Consider the following 20,563-nt stretch of genomic DNA (forward strand, 5'->3'; position numbering starts at 1 on the left):
AAGATGCGTCTGCAGACCCAGGTAGCAGCTCCGCAGCGTGCCCTAAGCGCGCCCGGTCACCCCGATCCCCGACGCCCCGCCCACCCACTGTCACCCGGCCCTGCCACCGCCCTCCACGTGGCGGCAACTGATCGGGACATCCCCACTCTGGGAGCCGGGTCGGGATGCTTGCAGGACGACCTCGTTTCCCACCTCCCCCGACCCCGGGTTCCTGGAGCTCCCCACCCCCACCTTCGCATGGCCTTGTGGAGGCCATGCCCTAGGAGAGGACGGGGCTCCTGGACACGCCCCGCTGGGCTCCCTGGGCGACCCCCAGAAACTTGACGGCGCCGGGCGTGTCCCCTCAGTCCCCGGCGCCACTCCCCTCAGCACCTCGCCGAGCCTTTCTTGTGCTTCAGCCTGGCTGAGCCAACTGATGGCGCCAAAATGTCCAGGCGGCTTTGGGGAAAGCAGACCCTCCTGGGTGCTGGGCGCGCGGGCACGGAGTCCCAGGAGTGTCCTCCGTCTGTGTGACGCTCGCTAATTGTCACATGGGAAGGACAGCACCCCCACTGCCACCCGCTGTAGGCTGGTGACTCTGGGACATTTTCCAGAGGTGGTTGAGAAGGGCGCTTGGGCTGCCTTGAGCAATGCTCTTGTTTAGCTGAGGAAAACAGGAGGCTCGGGTGTGTGGTAGGGTGTATTTGTGTCGTGTAATTGTTGTCCTTCTTTGCGTTGGGGGTTGTCACACACTTAGGATTTAGTAAACACGCGCTTTCTGAAGTCTTGAACTTGCCAGGGCTGAATTCTTTTGCAAAGAGACAGAGTTCTACCCCCACCCCCTCTCGCCCCAGTCTATGATGTTAAGGGACTTGGTGAAAATCCAGAGAAATGAAGGGGGGGGGGGGCGTTGGGGGGAGGGTTCTAGAGAACAGCTCTCGTTTGGAGGGAAAGGAGTACTGTTGATTCCCAAGCTGTTAATACTACTCAAGGATGATCATTCTCAAAAATAAATAAATAAACAAATAAATTAAAACCTTCCCTCCAAGAGAGGAAGTACCTACCTCCACACCAGGGCTTGGCATGAGTTCTGTGGTGTGGGTTCCCAAAAGTCTCTCCATGTCATTTACCTAGCTGTCTTATTTTTAATAGAGCTGAGGAAGCTGTCTTAAATTACCCTCCTCCTTTTGTGTGCCTCGGGTTTTCTTTTCCCCCCATATTTTATAATACTTGCAAATTGACACTGAATAAGCTTTAACCTCAGTCATTTCCCAAGTTTGATGTTTTAAGTGAGACGTGAATGGAGCTTCATTCTTGAGGGAAATAGACTGTGTGAAGTGTTTTGTAAATGTGAGTGGGTTGAATTTTAAATACTGAATAACATTAATAGATGGAGGAATCAAAAGGTTCAATCCAGATGTGTGCCTCTGTGATGCTTCCTTGACTGAGTGATGGTACAGTGCTGCCTGCTTTGAGTCTTTTCTGTTTGCGTTCTTTGGTTAAGGTGAACTGGGACAGGGTGATTAACCACCATGGCTGAATTCCCTACTCCTTTTCTAGGGCATTAACAAAATCCTTGGAGCTGATGACCCACCTGCTCCTATACAGGATTCTTTCCCCCTTTCCTAACTACTGTAGAAATAGATTGAGGAATTACAAGTAAATCTTTGTTTGAACTTACAAGTAATCCTCCTTAGTTATTATTAGTATTCGCCTAGAAAAGTTTGCTTACTTAAGACAAGGTACTTGGGTATGGATTCTTGGAGAGGTAGAGTGGTGAATTCTTGGACAGGTAGAGTGGTGAGTTACATTGGGTGGCCCCACTAACAGCTTTACTTAGAGTGTGTTTGAGGTTAGCCGAAAGCGCCTTAGCATTTTTAAAATTTATATATATATAATTTCTATATATTTATATTTTTATATTTATATATATATGTTTGTTTGTGTGTGTTTTTTTGTTGGTCGTGGGGCTTGAACTATGGGCCTGGACGCTGTCCCTGAGCTCTTCAGCTCAAGGCTAGTGCTCTACCACTTGAGCCACAGTGCCACTTTCGGTTTTCTGGTGGTTAATTGGAGATAAGAGTCTCCCAGACTTTCCTGCCCAGGCTGGCTTTGAACTGCAATCCTCAGATCTCAGCCTCCTGAGTATCTAGGAACCATCGAAGTCTAGCATCCTTAGCATTTTTGTAGAGGGAATATAGTTTATATGAGGGATTCTGATTCATATATGCTTAGTTCCTGTCTGCCCCTACTGCTCAGAAGTTCTGTGACTTAGCATAATTAATTTCTTGATCTTTGTGGGGAAGAAGGAGTTGAGGGGGTGTCTTTTTGTTTCCCCCATAGATAGATAGGGGTATACTTGCCCTGTGAGCAAGTAAATAAGCCTATTGTTACTTAAACAAAATCACTATTGCCATCACTGTTGCTACATCTTTGAAAATAGCTACCCATAGTTCAGGTAGGGCATTGACTGAAAAGAGGAACAAAGGAACTCCCTGAAATGATCAAAATATGCTGTATCTTGGTTGGAGAGTATCCATTTGTCAAACCCCATGAAAACTGTGGTATTAAAATCTGTGCATTTGATTGCATGTACATTATATGTTTAAAAAAACGTAATTGAAAGCAATTAATTAGCCTGATGCCAGTGCCTCATGCCTATAATCATAGCTACTCAGGAAGATGATAAGATCTGAGAATCATGGTTTGGAGCCAACTGGAACAGATAAATCTGGGGAGACTCTTACCTTCAGTTAACCAGAAAAAAATTAATAGACTGGAGGTATGGCTCAAGTAGTAAAGCACTGTGAATGAATAAAAAGGAGTGAGCTTGAAGCTCTGAGTTCAAGCCCTACTACCTGCACCCACATATGCACAAAACACAAAACAACAAAAAACTCCAGATGTATTAGGTTCATGCCTTTGAAATACATAATTCTGGATGATGCAGTGATTTATTTTCAGAGGTCCTTCTGCATAAAATATCTTCTTCACAAGTTTACATGTAGTCATAGAAAACTTACAAAGGAGGTTCTTTCATTTTTCATATTGATAACAGCAGTCACAGTCCTTAGAGAGCAATGATCACTTTACTTATGCCAAAATTATATTTAATTTGGAACTTACATAGTACTAGTTTTTATTAGGAGCTTTATTTGCATGTGTGTGCTGGTCCTGGGGCTTGAATTCAGGGCCTGGGTGCTGTCCCTGAGCTTCTTTAGCTCAAGGGCAGTGCTCTAACACTTGAGCCAAAGCTCCACTTCTGGCCTTTTCAGTAATTCATTGGAGATAAGAGTTTCACTTACTGGATTTTTTCTCCCTAGGCTGGCTTCAAACCACAATCCTCAGATCTCATCCTGCTAAGTAGCTAGGATTATAGGCATGAGACACTATCACCCAACATAGTAGCATATTAAAATATTTTGTTTGATCTAGATGTGCATAATATGTCTATCCAGTAAAGACATTTCCTGAAAAATTTTAGCAATTTCTGCATCCCTTTCCTTAATTTCAGTAAATGTTTCATTATTTGCACTTACATGAGATATGTAAAGTGATTCAAGCATAGAACATGATAAATGCTGATGCATGCTAGTTTTTGTTATTAAATTGATATATTCTTATTCATCCGGCTTGTGAAGGTCAGAAATCAACACTATATGAATTTTAATATCAATTCACCATAAAGATGTGAAAATCTTTTGAAGTAGTGACAAGCCAATAATTATTAATAAAATATTTAAAAGTATTATCTCATTTATGCAATCATAATGATCATAAACTTTTTCATCTTTAACCTCTGGGAAAACAGGTAAAAATTACAATAGAAGTAAAAGCATTTCTGAGTAGCAAAGGGATATCATATATATGTGCATATATACACACACATATATATTAACCTGTTCATGTGTATATTTATATATAGTATGTAATATATGAAATAATATATTACATATATTATATATATTAACTTGTTTACTCACAATCAAGCTCCTTCACCCTCCCTCCAAACTTTGATTCTTTTTTAAGGATAGTACTAGGATTTGAACCCAGGACTTTTTACTTATAAAGCAGGTAGTCTACCACTTAAGCCACAGACCCTGCTTTTTAAATTATTGTCGCTGATATTTTTATTGTTAATGTTTGTATTGGGTCTTACTTTTGCCCAGGCCAGCCTGGACTGCAATCCTCCTGTTTGTACCTCCCAGATACCTGTGATGACAAACATGTGCCCCCACATTCAGCTATTTATTGGCTGAGATTGAGTCTCAGGAACTCTTTTCCCTGGCTGACCTTGAATTGCAATCCTTCTAATAGCCTCCCAAGTAGCTAAGATTATATGCATAAGCCACCATGCCCAGCCTCAACCTTTGGGTTGTTATTACAGACATGCTACTAACATGCTTAGTTCCCTACTTTCTCAAATTATATCTGATTAGAAGCCCTGCAAGACAGAGACATGTGAAAATCAAATAATACTAGCTTGAAATGAGATGTGAACAAATTATAAAGAGAAGACATGAGAATTTTAAATAAAAACAATAAATACTGAAGAATTAATGTTGATTTTATTGGAAATTTCTATTTCATTCTTTAAAAGGATGAAGTTATAATAAATGTTACTTAAGTAGGGGATAATGAATAATGATGTATTTTAACAATTCCATTGAAGCTGGATGCTGGTAACTCATGCCAATAATCCTAGCTACTCAGGAGGCTTAGAACTGAGGATAGCAGTTCAAAGCCAGCCTGGGCAGGAAAGTCCTCATAAGACTATTATCTCCAATTAATCACCAGACAAACTGAAAGTGGCCCTGTGGCTGAAAGTTGTAGAGCACCAGCCTTGAGCAAAATTGCCCAGGAACAGTGCCCAGGCCCAGAGTTCAAACCAAAACAACAAAAAATCCACATGATGTGATTAGAGTATAAGCTTTGGTTTGTTAAGAGGCAAGCTTCAGTTGTCTGGAAATTTTACTTGTTGTAGATTGAGTTAAGGCTGAGTATGGTGGTACTTTTCTGTAATCCTAGCTACTCAGCCCACAAAGATAGAAGGATCATGAACTGGCCCAGGCCCAAAAGTAAAACCCTATTTTGTAGTCCATTTGCTTAACAACACTAAGACCCTGAGTTCTAACCCTAATACTTCCAAAAAATATACATCCACTCATAGTATTATCTAAATGGGGTAGTCATGGATACTGGTAGTTGTGATTTTTTTATTAGGAACTGGATTTTTTTAATTGCATTCATCTTTTTAATGTGAAATCAAAATGAGCTGAGTGAGCACCTATTGCTCATGACTATAATCTTAGCTACTCAAGAGGCTAAGATCTGAGGATCACAGTTCAAAGCTAGCCTGTGCAAGAGAGTAACTGAGATTCTTATCTCCAAGTAACCATCCAAAAAACAGAAGTGCTGCTACTGTACCTCAAGTGTAGAGTGCTAGCTTTCAGCACAAAGGACCTCACCTAGATGGAGTTCAAGTCCCAGGACCAGCACACACAAACAAATGAGCCAAGTAGAGTAAGGCTGTCAAAACAATTACTATATAGTGGTGGCTTAAACAACAGAAATGCATCCCTTCACAGCTTTCTCCTCACAGCTCTAGAGGCTAGAAGTTCAAGCTCAAGGTGCTGGCACAGCTTTTCTACAACTTCTTTCCTTGGTTTACAGATTACCATGTTTTCTTTGTTTTGTCACATTATCTTTCTTCTGTCTCCTTTTCTCCTCTTCAAGGAGACCAGTCCTATTGTATGAGGGCCCACTCATTTAACCTCATTTTATCTGATTACCTCTTAAAAGGTTGTTTCTCAAAAACAATCACGTTTTGAGATACTGGAGGTTAGGACTTTAACAAATGAATTTGAGAGAGACAAAATTTAGCCCATAACATGTAATACAGGTATTTATTAAAAGATGAAACTGGTTCTTTCGAACTAGTTCAGCATGTGGTAAATGAAATAGGCCATATCTTAACTCTTGAAACAGTTCAATTTGGATTTAAATGCAGTTTACTGCTGCAGTGAGAAATATAAAACAATCACATCCCAAAACACACACACACACACACACACACACACACAAGAACATATGTCCAAGCAAGGTTTAACCTGTGACAAGGCCCTCTAACAACCATATCCTTCATTAGATTGGTGGTGAGATATGGCCATGCAATAGCCTCATAATCCTTGTGACTCCATAGTGCTGGGGTGAAAGTTTTAACCTTTTGGAAAGAAACAATTTATCCTTTCATACTTTCATATCTACTTGTTCTTTCTTGGCCTTTCTTTTACCTTGTATGTATCTCTGCAGTAAAATAATTATTCTAATCCCTTCATATGTATTTTTTATGTAATTCATCCATGAATTTATGGAACCAAATTTGGTACACAAGCAACTTTTTGATCACTAAAATCAGAGCCTGGCAATCGTTTCCTAAGGGGACCTAACCTGCCTACTTTTTTATTTATTCTCCTTAGTAGGTTCAAATTCACCCCTATTTTATATATTCACAATCCAGGATTATTATATTTTGAAAAAACTTTCAAAAAAGCCCTTTCATCTTACTAGCTTATGCACATTTTTTGCAGCCTCTGAACAACCTGCAAAAAGCTGGTGTTGACATCACAGGTGCCATGAGTTCCCAGTTGCTTTAAGAATTTTTACATATTATTAGTATAATGATAGAGTTTAACATTATCCACAGTACATTAATTGTAAACACTTATTATCTATAGCACCAGCTCATGTTTCCCTTAATAAAATGCTGCAGCTTTAACATTTAATTATAATGGGGATTAATCATCATTTATATGAATTTCACTTCTAGGAAAAAATCTGGAACAAATTATAGTTGAGATGAGGCCATTTGATTTAAACTATAACACCAAAAGTAGCTTTTCTCTTTTATTTTGGGGGGGGGTGGTGCTTAAAATTTTATTGAGAACAATTTGGAAGTGGAGGTGTGGTTCAAGTCATAAAGCACCAGCCTTGAATTGAGGCCTGGAATTAAAGCCCCAGTTGCAGCACAAAGAGAGAAAGAAATAAAGATTGTGGATATCACTGAGCCTCCTGAAAACACTGATTGATGGATGGATGGATGGGTGGATCTGACTGGCTGACTGGGTAATTTAGTGAGTATTTACTGAGTATTCCAGCCCCAGCTGTAGGTAGTTGAGATATGTCAGTTAGCAAACCTCAAATATCCCTATTCACAGGTGAACAAGAAGAGATAGGTTGAGCGAGATATACCAGCTGTAAGAGACTTATACCACAGACCTGTATTATTCTTTGTTTGCTTCTTGTAGTTTATGTCTTATAATTGATATATTTTATTTTACTGTTTACAGAGTATTTTCACAAATACTATTTCTTTGACCTTCATAGCAAATTTATGTGTGATGTGGACAGTCAATAAGCTTGGAGAGAGATATCTTCCACTTTTCTACAAGGTCTCCTCTGAACTCTTTTTCTTATTCTTTCTGTGTCCTTGGGGCTAGACTTCATAGACTCCATTAATGATCTCCTTGATCACCTATTTATAGAAAGAGACAATGGTAAGGCACAATGCATAAAGAAAAAGTTTGGGGAAAATGAATTGGAAAGAACTCCCTCCCAGTGGGAATAGTGGGTAGCAATAGCTGCATGGAAGTTTCAACTTCTATCCAACTTATCACTGCCACCTTTTCTCTTTGGGTTCTTCCAGGAGCTAAGACTGTCAACAAGTCTCCACCATTGCTAGCTCCGGGGTTCTTCACAATACCTTAATATTTTTTCTCCACCATTTCTTGTTCTTGTTCTTGTTCTTTCCCAAGTATGCCTTCTGTTTCATGTTAAGACCATAACTGAGACATAGTTTCTTTTAAAAGTATATCCTACATAAGCTGAGTGATTTTCCTAATAGATATTTGGTAAGTGGCTGAGTTGAAGATTTGAATTCTAGTTTTGTGATTTAAAGGAATAACCAATTTTGAATATTCAACACAGGAACACATCCTAACTTGTAGATGTTACTGAAACCTTTTCCTGCTTTAGTCTCGAAGTAAGTTGCTTTATATCTGACATAAAAGTAGATGTGAATATGGAATGTTATTCTTCGGTATCTCTACAAATATGGAAAGAGTAGAAGTAAAGAGTAAAAGAGTAAAGAGTAGAAGTTTTTTTGATGAATTAATCAGGATTTTTATAAAAAGAGCTAATGGTTCCTTCAAACTTCCTAAACATGTTACATCTTCATGTATGAAAACTATTAAAGCAAAATCAGGGATTTTTTAACTATTAGCGTTTTGTTATTTATGATGATAAACAGTAGGCACAGTGTGAATAGCAATCATCTATAATTTCCCTCATATATGTCTGTGCTGGTCTAATACAAAGTCCTTTTTTTGTTATATAAGTACCGCGTGCTAACCGATTGCGCCACTGGAGCACCCCTCCTTTTTTTGTACTGTTTATCCCACTTTGAATTCTCTTCTCCCGTTGGTCACCACTTGTCTCTGAAATATAGATTGACCCTGGAATTTCCCTATCCACCCCAAATTATCCACAGGATGAAGCTCGAGGCTGTTAGTTTGCCATTCTCCATCTCTCTTCACCCTTGTATCTAATCTTACTGCCTTCCATTTTCTTCCAGTGAAATACACCACTTACTCTAATGTTAAATTATTTGCAGCTGACAGATTATGCTTTTTCTTTTTTTTCCATTTGCTTTTCTTTTTCTATTCACACTTTTTGTTTGCATCAATTAGTTGTACTAAGGGGCTCATTTTGACATGCCGTATATGCATACAATATGCCTTGATCAGACTCACCCCTTCTTGTCACTCCTCACCTGCTTCAATAAGCTTCCCTACCTCTCCACAAGCTTCACCATCCCATTTTTAGACACCCACATGAAGCCTTTACTGTTCTTTCTGCTAGTATCACCATCCTTGCTCCTGACCCCCATTGTCTGTTAAGAGGACCACTTAACACCCATGGTTCTGTTGAAAAATGTCACATGAGGCCTGGGAAACCTCTCAAGTAGAGCTGAAAGAGCTGGAAAAAGAAGTCCAACTCCTTGAGGATAGAAACGATGCTTTATTTATCACTGTATTCCATGGGGTCTTAGGGTTTGGTCTGCAGATCTGTACCTAGAAGAGTGACTCTTCCTCAGTGACTCAAGGCCTTTGCTGTTACCAAACAGAGGAGAACCTAGGAAGGCTATAGCTAAAGAATGCAAGATGCAGTCTTCTCTTCTAATGACAGCCTTCTACAATTCAATTTCATTAGTCAGAATATTCTCCCATTGTTATCTGCCAATTCTCAAACTGGTCTCCAAATTCAGTAGCACACTGAACTCATATCTGTACCCTTCTTAAAGTATGGCTCCATCTCTTCTTAGAGTATGGCTGGATAAAGCTGTCTGCTTATTTCCTATGGGCAGAGGCAATATGTGCTTTGTTGCTCTTTAAGACAAAGGATTTTCTCTCCTCATTTGAAATAATTTGTCTCCTCTTTCTCTTATTGAAAAAGAAAATGATAAACACATATTTAATACCCAGTGGAGGATATCTCTATTACTGTAAAAAAAAAAAACCTAAAACTTTGAGTAAACAAACACAGAAGAAACTTCAATATTCCTTGTTAGCTCTTGAGATTATAATAAATAGAAAAGCCACCTTTACAAGTACGAATTGTGAAAAACAAAATCCGTGGAATAGTCTGCTTGATTGTGAATGGCTAAAGGTGATGGACAAGGTAAGTGTAAAAGAGCTTTTTTATACAACAGTATAAAATTTTTATTTTTCAAAGTTTGAATCTTAGGCTTGAATAATGACTCTTTACTTTGGTATTGTTTTTAACCTGAAGACCTTTAGGCAGGGAGTGTGCTATACTTTGTAGGCAGGCTACAGAGACCATAGGCAACCTTACTCTTTTTATCTTTCTTGAGTCCGTTTATACACTTAATTCCCTGCCTGGCCCCCATCGTCATTTAATTTTTGCAATTCTCAGCATCAACTCAAGTTTTGAAGTTATAGATAATTATATAGATAATCCGCAGTTGTACCAAGTACTTTGATAATACATGCCACAGTATGGGCACTTTTTCAAATGTCCCAGGTTTATTAGCTAATGGGAGTCTCACAACCCTATTAATTAGCATGCCACCCCACCCCATAGAAGTACATCGTTCAGGTCTCCAAAAGAGAACTCATTTGTTTGTGGGTATGCACTTGGATGGTCCTCTGGTTGCAGAACCTTTAGGTCATACTTTCCATAGGCAATCCCAGCCAATGACTGAGTATGAGAGGTACTAGGCCCTGACTATTTCTACTCTGATGGGAAACCTTAGATCTAGAGATTCCCACTGGATTGGTCAACACTTTGATTTGCATTAGAGTATTCTGACAGGGAAAATGGCTTTTAAGCAAATACAGCCTGAATGTCCTTTTAACTATACATGGATTCTAGGTCAAGTCCCTTTAAATGTTTGTCATTTAGTCCAGTGGATCTACGGATCCATATTTTCTTACTTGTAAAATGGCAGGCTGACAGCCCTGCTCCTTTGTCAGGCTTCTCTGAGCATCCTCAAAGGCTACCTTTTTCCTGTGAAATAATGCATATTATTAACCTATGCTTGGTACTTCAGCAAACCATTTGTAGCTCCTCCTCCTCCTCCTCCTCCTCCTCCTCCTCCTCCTCCTCCTCCTCCTCCTCCTCCTCCTCTCTCTTTATTTTGTTTTTCTTCTCCTCCTCTTACTATATTTTCTGACAACTGCTTGTTGCTCTACTTACTGCTTTAAATCTGCCTATACCTTCCTATTATACTACTGCTAATGTTGGGAACTCCTGCATGCTGTAATCTACTAATTTATCAGCTTCATCTGGCCATTGTCTCCAAATTCCTGATATCAATATTTGTGCTGATCTGTTTTTCTATGTTTATCTCACTATCTAACCATTCTCATATGTCAAGACTTCCTTTTTTGCAGGCAGAGGTAATTACTTTATTGTTATTATAGAGGCGACATACAGAGGGATTACAATTGCATGAGTCAGGTAATAAATACATTTCCTTTTGTACATTTTAAAGCGTCTACTCTATTTCCTTGCCTCTTGGATTTTGTTGCCATTTTTCCTTCCTCCATATCTTACATGCTATCTTCTTTACAGCCATAATGAGGTATTTTCTTCCAATGAACTTGTTTTCATGAAAATACCCTGACACTCTGACTTGATGTTTTAATGAGTCAGTTGTTGTATTCTCTGACACACAATCTTTCTTCTCCCTAGACTATTAAATGTGGCTTTGCATTGTATCTGGAACCAGTGATCCTGTCCAACCTTAAGCCTCCTATACAGGCCTCTTTCCTCAGTTACTGTAGTTTTTTCCTTCTCCAGATTTCCTGGTTTCCCTCTTTTAAACTGGAAGTGAATTTTAAACTAAAGGATGAAGAAAAAGAAGGAAATTGCTAATGAAAATGGAGAAGCTGGTTATGTAGAGTACATGGAAAAGAAGCAAGATCCAGTAGAAGAAGTAGCCTATGCAAAGTCTTAGAGGCTAGGAGAGTGGGGTTTGTGAAGAGAAAGGCGTGCTGAGAAATTGCAGGCATCACAATGTGTTGGTCCATGGTAGGGCACAAGCACTTGGGTGGCAACAGGTAACCCTGGAAAGTTAGATTGCATCAGATCAAGGAGAATTCTTCCAAATATTAAGAAGCTGAAAGAAAGTAAACTAAAAATAAAACTGGTATAATTTTCCCAAGTACATTCGTGCTAATTTTTCCCTGGCCTCCCAGGGCTAGAGGACCACTTGCTGACATTTTTATGCATTATGCATAGCTTACATTTCTTCTTAGTTCTTTTTGTACATCCTTTTTCCTATCTCATGGGACTAGTCTAGACTTATTCATTTTCTAGATCTACAGATTGACATGATTACCTCAAGAATCTGGGGTCCAGTTTTCAGTTCTGTCAACTTTGAATGTGTTGAGATTCTCAGATGAATCCTTTTTTTTGCTACATACTGCTCCTTGTCCAAGCCCACCAGATTTAAATACTCACATGGATGTCTTGCAAATGCAATCACCATGACAACCCTACAACAGAAATCATACACCTATGGCAACGAATGCCTGTGTTCCTGCAAGGAATTTCCCATCCTGTTTATCCTTCACATTCCCTCCCATGTTAAACCTTTTTTGACTTTCAAGTCTCTATTTCTACCAGTCTTTGGAATTCTGGAAATGAATATTGATTACAACCAAATTGGACCACTAGTAATACTCTCTTACATTTCATTTCTTATTTCAGTTATACATTGCTTAATGAGGGGTGTATGTTTTGAGGAATGTATTGTTTGGTGGGTTCATTATTGTATGAATATCACTGAGTGTGCTTACACAAACCTTGTTGGTATATGTCAATCAATCAATGTGGCTTTTAGATACATTTAAGAAAGACAGCAAAAGCATGATGTATGAGGCTGCTGCTAGTATAGCATACCAAATTGTTATGCTGTATTTTGTATAGGTAGGAATACCTCTCAATTAATGATAAAACAGATAGTATGGCAAATACAGTAGTAAAATAGTCACTTATTAACATGATCAAGTATTATGTCAGTGATACTGTGTACATATTATTATGCTTTTTAAAGATTGGCAGCAAAACGGGTTTGTGTACAGGAGCATCACCACAAACATGTGAGTAATGTATATCACTGTGACTACAATGTCACTAGAAAATAGAAATGTACCAGCTTTACTATAATCTTACAGGGTCACCAACATATATGTGGTTCATCATTTGGGGGCATTATGCCTAAAACAACAGCTTATATTTCCAACTTCTTTGAATCACTGAGGACAGACAAGGTAGATTTAACTACATTGAAGCTCCCTCAAGTCTTCTTTTATGAGCCTACAGACAAAGGGGATATCTGTTATGTTTATAAAGCAAAACTGGTAGCTGGCAATTATGCGGCAAGAAGGCATCAAACACTTGAAGGTGGTTCAGACCAACCAGAAAGCTTGCCTTTAGGCTCTGGACTATCAGAAGTTACAGCACAGCTAGTCTGCTCATAAACTGGGTAATTTGGGGAGGTGACTTAATCTCCTGCACTTTACTCCTGCACTTTACAAAGGTTTCCTTTGTAAGACATACATGATAGTGAAAACCCCAAAGTTACATTATAAGTATCCAATGAGATAATGTAACAACAAAGTCACATTTGTTAGTATTATCATTTGTAGAAATGGTGCTTTGAGTTGGAACAGTCGGAAATATATGGAAAGGCTATATATAATAGAGAAGAGTGGAAAGAGTTCTTTATTTGTTAGATTAAGGAAAATATCCTGTGTCTTAGACTAAGCACTACTCTGGAGTTAGGCTGCCTGATTTCAATTTTGGCCTCATTGTTTCCTACCGGTGCACATAGAGGCAAGATAATATAACCTCTGTGCTCCTCAATTGTATAACATATGGAGTAATAAATTTATTGTGAGAAGTAAATAAAATAATTCCTATAAAGTGCTTATTAGCAGTGACAGACACATAGTCAGGATTAAGGTAGGCTGGGTGCTGCATGATTGATCATGCTAAAATGTGGTATTTAACACAGGAGTGTTTTTATTGCTCATAAGTCTTCAAGTCAGCTGGGCTGTTCTCTTGATCTCAAGTAGATTCATTCATACACTCAGCTCTGGAACAGGTAGACAGTTGCAGATCTTGGCTAGGCCCTATCACATGTGTTGTTATTACTAGGCTATAGGTTATTTTAGGATGGTCTTGGCTTCCTTCCTCCCTTCCTCCATAACTCTTTTCCTTCCTTCCTTTCTTCCTTCCATCCTTCCTTCCTTCCTTCCTTCTTTCCTTCCTTCCTTCCTTCCTTTCTTCCTTCCTTCCTTCCTTCCTGCCTGCCTGCCTACCTTCCTTCCTTCTTCCTTTCTTCTTTCTTTCCTTCCAAGGCTGTTTACCTGATGGCTGATTAGATTTCTAAGAAAGAATGAAGCTAAGCATGCAAGCAATGGGATTTCTCTTTCTTCTTATTGATCAAAGCAGACCACAAAAGTTAGCCCAGAAGCAGGAATGGGGAAGTCTCTTGATAGGAAAATGTGTAAAGTTACATTACAGAAGGCATGGATACAATGAAAGGTGAAGCACATGGCCAGTTTGGCAGGTGATCCACTATATACGCTTATATTTCTTCTAGATAAAATAAAATGTTTGTATCATGGTTTACAGATTACAGTGACCTTTTGCTTGTAGCCACTGAGTCTTACAAGGAGATTGTGAACTAAGTATTTTTTTTTTTTTGCTATTTTGAGGCCTTTACGATATGATAGATACCAGCTTAGGCACATCTTCCGAAACAATTTGATTGCTAATATTTTGTTGGCAAGTTTCCTTGTAAACCTACTACTCTCCTGACTCTTCATGATATTTACTTTTATGGTTTCACGTTCTACCAATATGTTGGGACATTGATACTGCAATCTAAGCCTTTGAAGCTTTACACTTTCATATCTAACAGCTTGTTGGGCAACTCCTTGTAGTTATCAGTCACCTTCCTTGAACTTGGCATATCCAGATGTATAGCCAGATGCATTATTATTTTAAAATATTATTAGAATGATAATTAGCAGAATAAAAATAGTATGAAAATATAAAGTATGTGGAATAATTGTCTGACAATTCTATGACCTTTAGGTATGAACTTTAACACCAAGTTTTAGAGACACTGAGAGTGTCTTTCTATAATTAAGAGCTCAGGAAAAAGACTCTCTTGAATAAGGCATTTCTTATTTGCCTTAATCTTGAGTTGACAAGTAGAGTCCTGAATGTAAATTGAGTAGCCAAGGAGCTTAGAAGATTTCCGTTTTTATTTAGGGTTTTAGTGGTGCTACTAAATATAGCATGTCCCATTTTTCCTTTCCCCTCAAACTGTCTCATTGATGTAACATGAAACCAAATAGAACAGTGCTGAACAGCTTGAAAGAGTGAATATCATGTGTTGAAAGGAATATCACAGTATCACCTGATAAAAATAGCTTGTATCCACAGCGAGCAGAGATTGGTGCACCCTGACAGAGTGAATGTGTGTGGTTTGTAAGGTAGGTTCACTTCCCATGCAAAAACTCTTCCAAGAAAGAGACTGGTAGATGGGGGGAAAAGAACCTTTTTAGCTTGGTAACCAAGTAATTAATTCTTAAAAGAAACAACAGAAATGTGGTTAAAATGGCACTTTACTTATCCATGTCAAATACACTCACATTTTTGAGGACTGAGCCAGGGTTTTAATAAAGCTAAGGTTAAGAAGCCTAAAGAGGAACAAGAAAGAGGACTATATTACTTATTCCTTTAGCAGGCTTTAACGAAAGGACCACATCATTAATTCATTCAATAGACATTGACTAAGAAATAATTCTATCTTATATGTCCAGAGGATAAAATAGGCGGGAATCCTCAATGACTTTCCAACAATGTAGAGAAAACATAGCCATATAAGTACTACCGTGTAGAAAAGAACAAGCATGGCCAGAAGGACATCAGTAAAGGCATAAACTGACACAAGGCATCTATGTTTTATAATGTATTCGGCAAAAACTGATTGAGTATCTACTGTGCCATGTACTGTGATGGGTCATGGGGTCACAGCCTTCATTTCAGTAAGGCATGTAAGTAATAAATCAACAAACCATAGCATAAAAAAAATGTTGACCTTCACTAGTGTTTCGTCCACTATTTGACTTAGTTTGGTGAAGGATAGTTGAAGGTATTGCCTGAGTCCTTGATTTTTTTTTTTTAGTTTTTCCTATCAGTTTAGGATTCAGTCTTTCATATCCTTTATGAAATTCTGTAGGTTTTTTTTTCCTTCTTAGGCAAATTTACTAAGTGCAGAGCTATTGTAGGGAATATCTAGAATAGGCTGGAACTGATGCAGTTCCCATTTCTATATTTGCCAGGCAATAGGATTATTTTCCTGTACTTTCTTGACAGCCAATGGTGTTGAACATAGGCTATACAATGTAAGTCATGGCTACTTCAATGGAAGGAATAACAGTTCTTAAGCAGTGTTTCTGGTTTGTAGGAGATGCAATATAATTTCAGTGGTCAGAGGAGTCTGAAGACTGAATCCTCTCTTGTAGTCGTGTCTGGGATACTTAGAATGGTACATAGGTTGGTCTATGAGACTCCCTTCCCTATCATTTCCATTTTCCTCTTAATTAGCTTGTGCTTTCATTTGATAATGTATTATAGAGCCTGAGAACTCCAGTGCTAAGTGGAAAGGTTTCAGAAGGGCAGAGAAAGTTATGTAACCTTCTTGGGCCTCAATTCTCCACATTCCCCATAGGACTGTTAGAACAAATGAGACCCAAATTCCTAACCGTGGCCCGCATAATCTGATCTCAGCTGGCCACTTAGACCTAATCTGCCTTCACTGTTGGCCCTTGCTCATCCCTCCAGCCTCACTGGCCCTCGTGCTCTTGTTCTGAGCTGCCCCACTGGCTCTGGGCACCATCCTGCTATACCTGCATCTCCATACCCTCATAAAGTTTCCTTCCTCAGACATTTGCTCAGACGACTCCCACTGTCAGCCTCTTCTCCCACCTAGTCCAGGAAAGGTGTCCTGTCCCCCTTTTATCCTGTCTATCCCTACATCCTGCTCTATCTACCTTCTGCTACTGACTACTATCTAAAACTGTTTTATTGTTTAGTACTTGCTTGTTTGTAAAGTCTATGATGGCAGAGGCTTGGTCTACCTAGTTCTTTGTTTTTGTTCTTTGTTTTTCAACCTGGAACACCATGAGTGTTCAAACTGTATATGCTGTACATTCCACAAAGAATGGACAGATTTTTCTTCAGAGATACTGGGGTTTGAACTCAGGGCCTTGTGCTTGTTAGGCAAGTACTCCACCACTCAAGCTTTTTTTGGGGGGGGGATGGGGGGGAAATAAGGTCTTGTGCTTTCTGCACTGGGCCAGTCTTAGACCACAATCCTTTCACCAATGCCTATCCTGATAGAGTACAGACACCAACGACCATTCTTGGCCAGGCAACATATGCTTCCCAAGTAGCTGGGATTATACTCATAAATAACTGCACCCAACCTTGGGTAGCCTTCTTTTTTATTTTTTGGTTTGCCAGTCCTGGGGCTTGAACTCAGGGCCTGGGTACTGACCCTGAACTGCTTTTTGCTAGCATTCTTGAGCCACAGTGCCACTTCTGGCCTTTTCTGTTTATGTGGAACTGAGGAATTGAACCCAGGGCTTCATGCTTGCTATGCTAGGCAAGCATTCTACCACTAAGCCACACTCCCAGCCCATTGGGTAGAATTCTTAATATGAGCTTTCCAACAACCTTACACTACTACCACCACTGGGGTATACATCTTTTTTTTTTTTTGCTAGTTTATCCAATTAAAATGTATTAGACAATTTGATTACAGAAATACAGAGTCAAATTGAGGTCCACCATGAATACAAGTTCCTACTAGACCATTTGGCTGCCTTTGGTGAGGAGTTGTTCAGTTTGAGCTTATCTCTGTCAGAGTATCTTAGAGAGACAGCTAAGACAGAATAACAAGAACTGAATTAGAATAGATGAAGATGAGGAGCTTTGGCTGAATGTATAGGGACTATAAACCAAACTAAGCACAAAAATGCCTTCAACTTACTGTTAACATGACTCTAATCAAGTCCTTTGACTTCTTCTGCACCTCAATTTCCTTGTCTGAAAAATGAGGCCCATAAATAAAACTTAGGAATGGGCTGGGGGATTGCTTCCCACATACAAGTTGTAAAACTATTGAGAAATTATATGTGAAAACAGTTTATATCAAGTGGAATTCACATAAATTATCATAAATGCATGTTTAAAGAGTTTGGCATCCCGTAAGTAGTCAACAAATGGCACCTATTACTATTTATATTAACATTATTAAGTCACTTGGAAATGATTTGAAACACTTGTAAAGATTTGGATGTCTTACTAGTGTTAATAATGCGATTGTCCTTAAATTTAAACCCATTTTTTGGATAGTCTTCTTTGGCTCCCTTTTTGCATCTGTAAGCGTGGGAAAGTCCTTGAGTTAGTGATTAAGAATCTAGGTTCTACCTGGGGGGGGGGGGGAAGGGGGGAGGGGGAAGGGGGGTATGAGGGACAAGGTAACAAACAGTACAAGAAATGTATCCAATGCCTAACGTATGAAACTGTAACCTCTCTGTACATCAGATTTATAATAAAAACTTAAAAAAATAAAAGAATCTAGGTTCTAGAAATGAATTGAAGTCCTTAGTGAATGAATAAATAAATAAATAAATGGCCTAAGTCCCCAAACTATTCTTAGTCCATGAAAGTTTCAATTTCTTTTCTCTATCCAAGTCTTATCCATCCTCTAAAGGAAGTAATGTGACAAAAATCCTAGCAGACAGGGCTAGGGATATGGCCTAGTGGCAAGAGCACTTGCCTTGTATACATGAGGCCCTGGGTTCAATTCCCCAGCACCACATATACAGAAAATGGCCAGAAGTGGCACTGTGGCTCAAGCGGCAGAGTGCTAGCCTCGAGCAAAAAGAAGCCCAGGGACAGTGCTCAGACCCTGAGTCCAAGCCCCAGGACTGGCCAAAAAAAAAAAAAAAAAAAAAAATCCTAGCAGTGAGAAAAAGAAACAGTGGCCTGGGTGATTCACAAATACCTTGTATACGTTTTTAGGGATGCCAGCATCCCTATGCTGAGTCCCCAGCCGAGGCCTGGGCACATCTGGCCACACAACCTCATTGGACTTGCTCTCTGTTTTATGAGACAGGTGCCAGTACTCATGATTCTGACAGCTCTTCAACACCATCACCATGAATGAAAGGTGAGACACCTAGAAAAAAAGCAAGTTCTAGATAAATCACTCACACCTAGTTCATCAAGGGGAACACAGGACATCCCTCTCTTCACTCCCATCTTAGTGTTTCAAAGTCTCTCATGCTTGTGACCTTTGCAACTGCTGACAATGACATAATAACATTGATATAATGGTTGATTATTTTTTGCTGAATGCAAGAAATTGTGCTTAATCTTCTATCTGAATCCTTCCAATTCTAGGAAGTATAGGTATTACTTATTGTCCTCCATTTAGACATGAAGAGACTGAAGTTTTAAGAGATTGAAAAACAAATAATAATTCTCAAGGTACTTCATCTAGAAAATTGAGGGACTGGGGTATCAGCTGCCGTCCTCTGATTCCAGAACCCATGCTAGATGCCTGTTGTCTGTCTGTAAGACTGTGAACTCTTCAGGAAAAGAGACAGTGCTCATTCACTGGTAGGCCTCATCCATTCCCAGCACCAGTTCAGTTGGTGGAAATTAGGGTGAAATTTGCAATCCTCTCTATATGGATGATGCGCTAAACTGTACCTTGGGTTGCAAAGTAGAACACACCTTACCCTGTGCTGTCTTTCAGCCTTTTAGCACCTCACCATATCTGGAGAGAACAGTACTACCCCTCAGTGGAGAAAGGAATGGTCAGCCAGCTTCTTACATGAGATAGTAGAATTGAGATATAAATTTGAGATCTTTTACTTCATATTTGGTATTTCCCCTCCTCTGTATGTTTAAACTTTTAAGAAATTGGAAACTTTTGTAGAAGGGTCAAAGGTTTTTGCCAAATTCTCCTTGATTACTAAAAAAAAGTTCACCTTACTTGTGAGGCAAGAACTATTTTAATCACTAATACAAGCACAAATGCTTTCTTGATTTTTTTTAAAGCAGAGTAACAAAAATGATGTCCCTCTTTTTGTGAAAAATCATTATCACTGGATATTGTGGTCTGTGAGATGCTAAATAAGGATTCTAGCTAAAATGCTTTGCAAAACAATTCCAGTATCAAATCAATAATATATTAAAAATTAATGAAAAGTAAATTAAGGACAAAAAAGTCCTTACCTCTTAGTAAATACACATATACAGGCACACACACTGACATGAAATGTTAACTTGTGGTCACCTATTGGAATTTAAGATATAATGACTTTATAGATGAGAAAAATACCAAGTGCTTTGTGTAAAGACAAATGTAGCCAGAAATAAACTAGACAGACAGAGGGTACCAAAGACCCTAATGACTTAGAAAAGTAGAAGTCTATCCTGGGACCCTGGAAATTCTGTCAACCTTGGGCTTCCAGGAAAGAGTCCTGTGCTTCCAGTAGTCTACTGGACATCTTTAGTAGAATATGTCAACAAGCTTTTGAGCTGGTATTTGGGCTAGGCATGGTTGAGAGGTGAGTTAGTTTAATGGCCAGCATTCCATAACACACTAAGAGAGGTTTTAACTGGTAAAATTCAAGACCAAGGATCCTGGGGCCATGACTGCACCTTGAGAAAAGAGGGACATGACAGGGCTAAATTTTAAAGGTGAAATGGGAGTATTCCAGGTGAAAACAATGGGATGGGAGACACACAGGTCACTATAGGTAGAAGAGATGTTGAAAGCCAAGATGGGAAGATGCTCATTGGGGCTGGGTGATGGATTTACAGCACATTAATTAAGCAAATAGACTGAGGACCTGCGATGTGGGAGGCACTGGGGATACACTTATAGGCAAACCCTCAT

Source organism: Perognathus longimembris, chromosome 7 (assembly GCF_023159225.1).
Source record: "Perognathus longimembris pacificus isolate PPM17 chromosome 7, ASM2315922v1, whole genome shotgun sequence".
In the NCBI taxonomy this organism is placed as follows: Eukaryota; Metazoa; Chordata; class Mammalia; order Rodentia; family Heteromyidae; genus Perognathus; species Perognathus longimembris.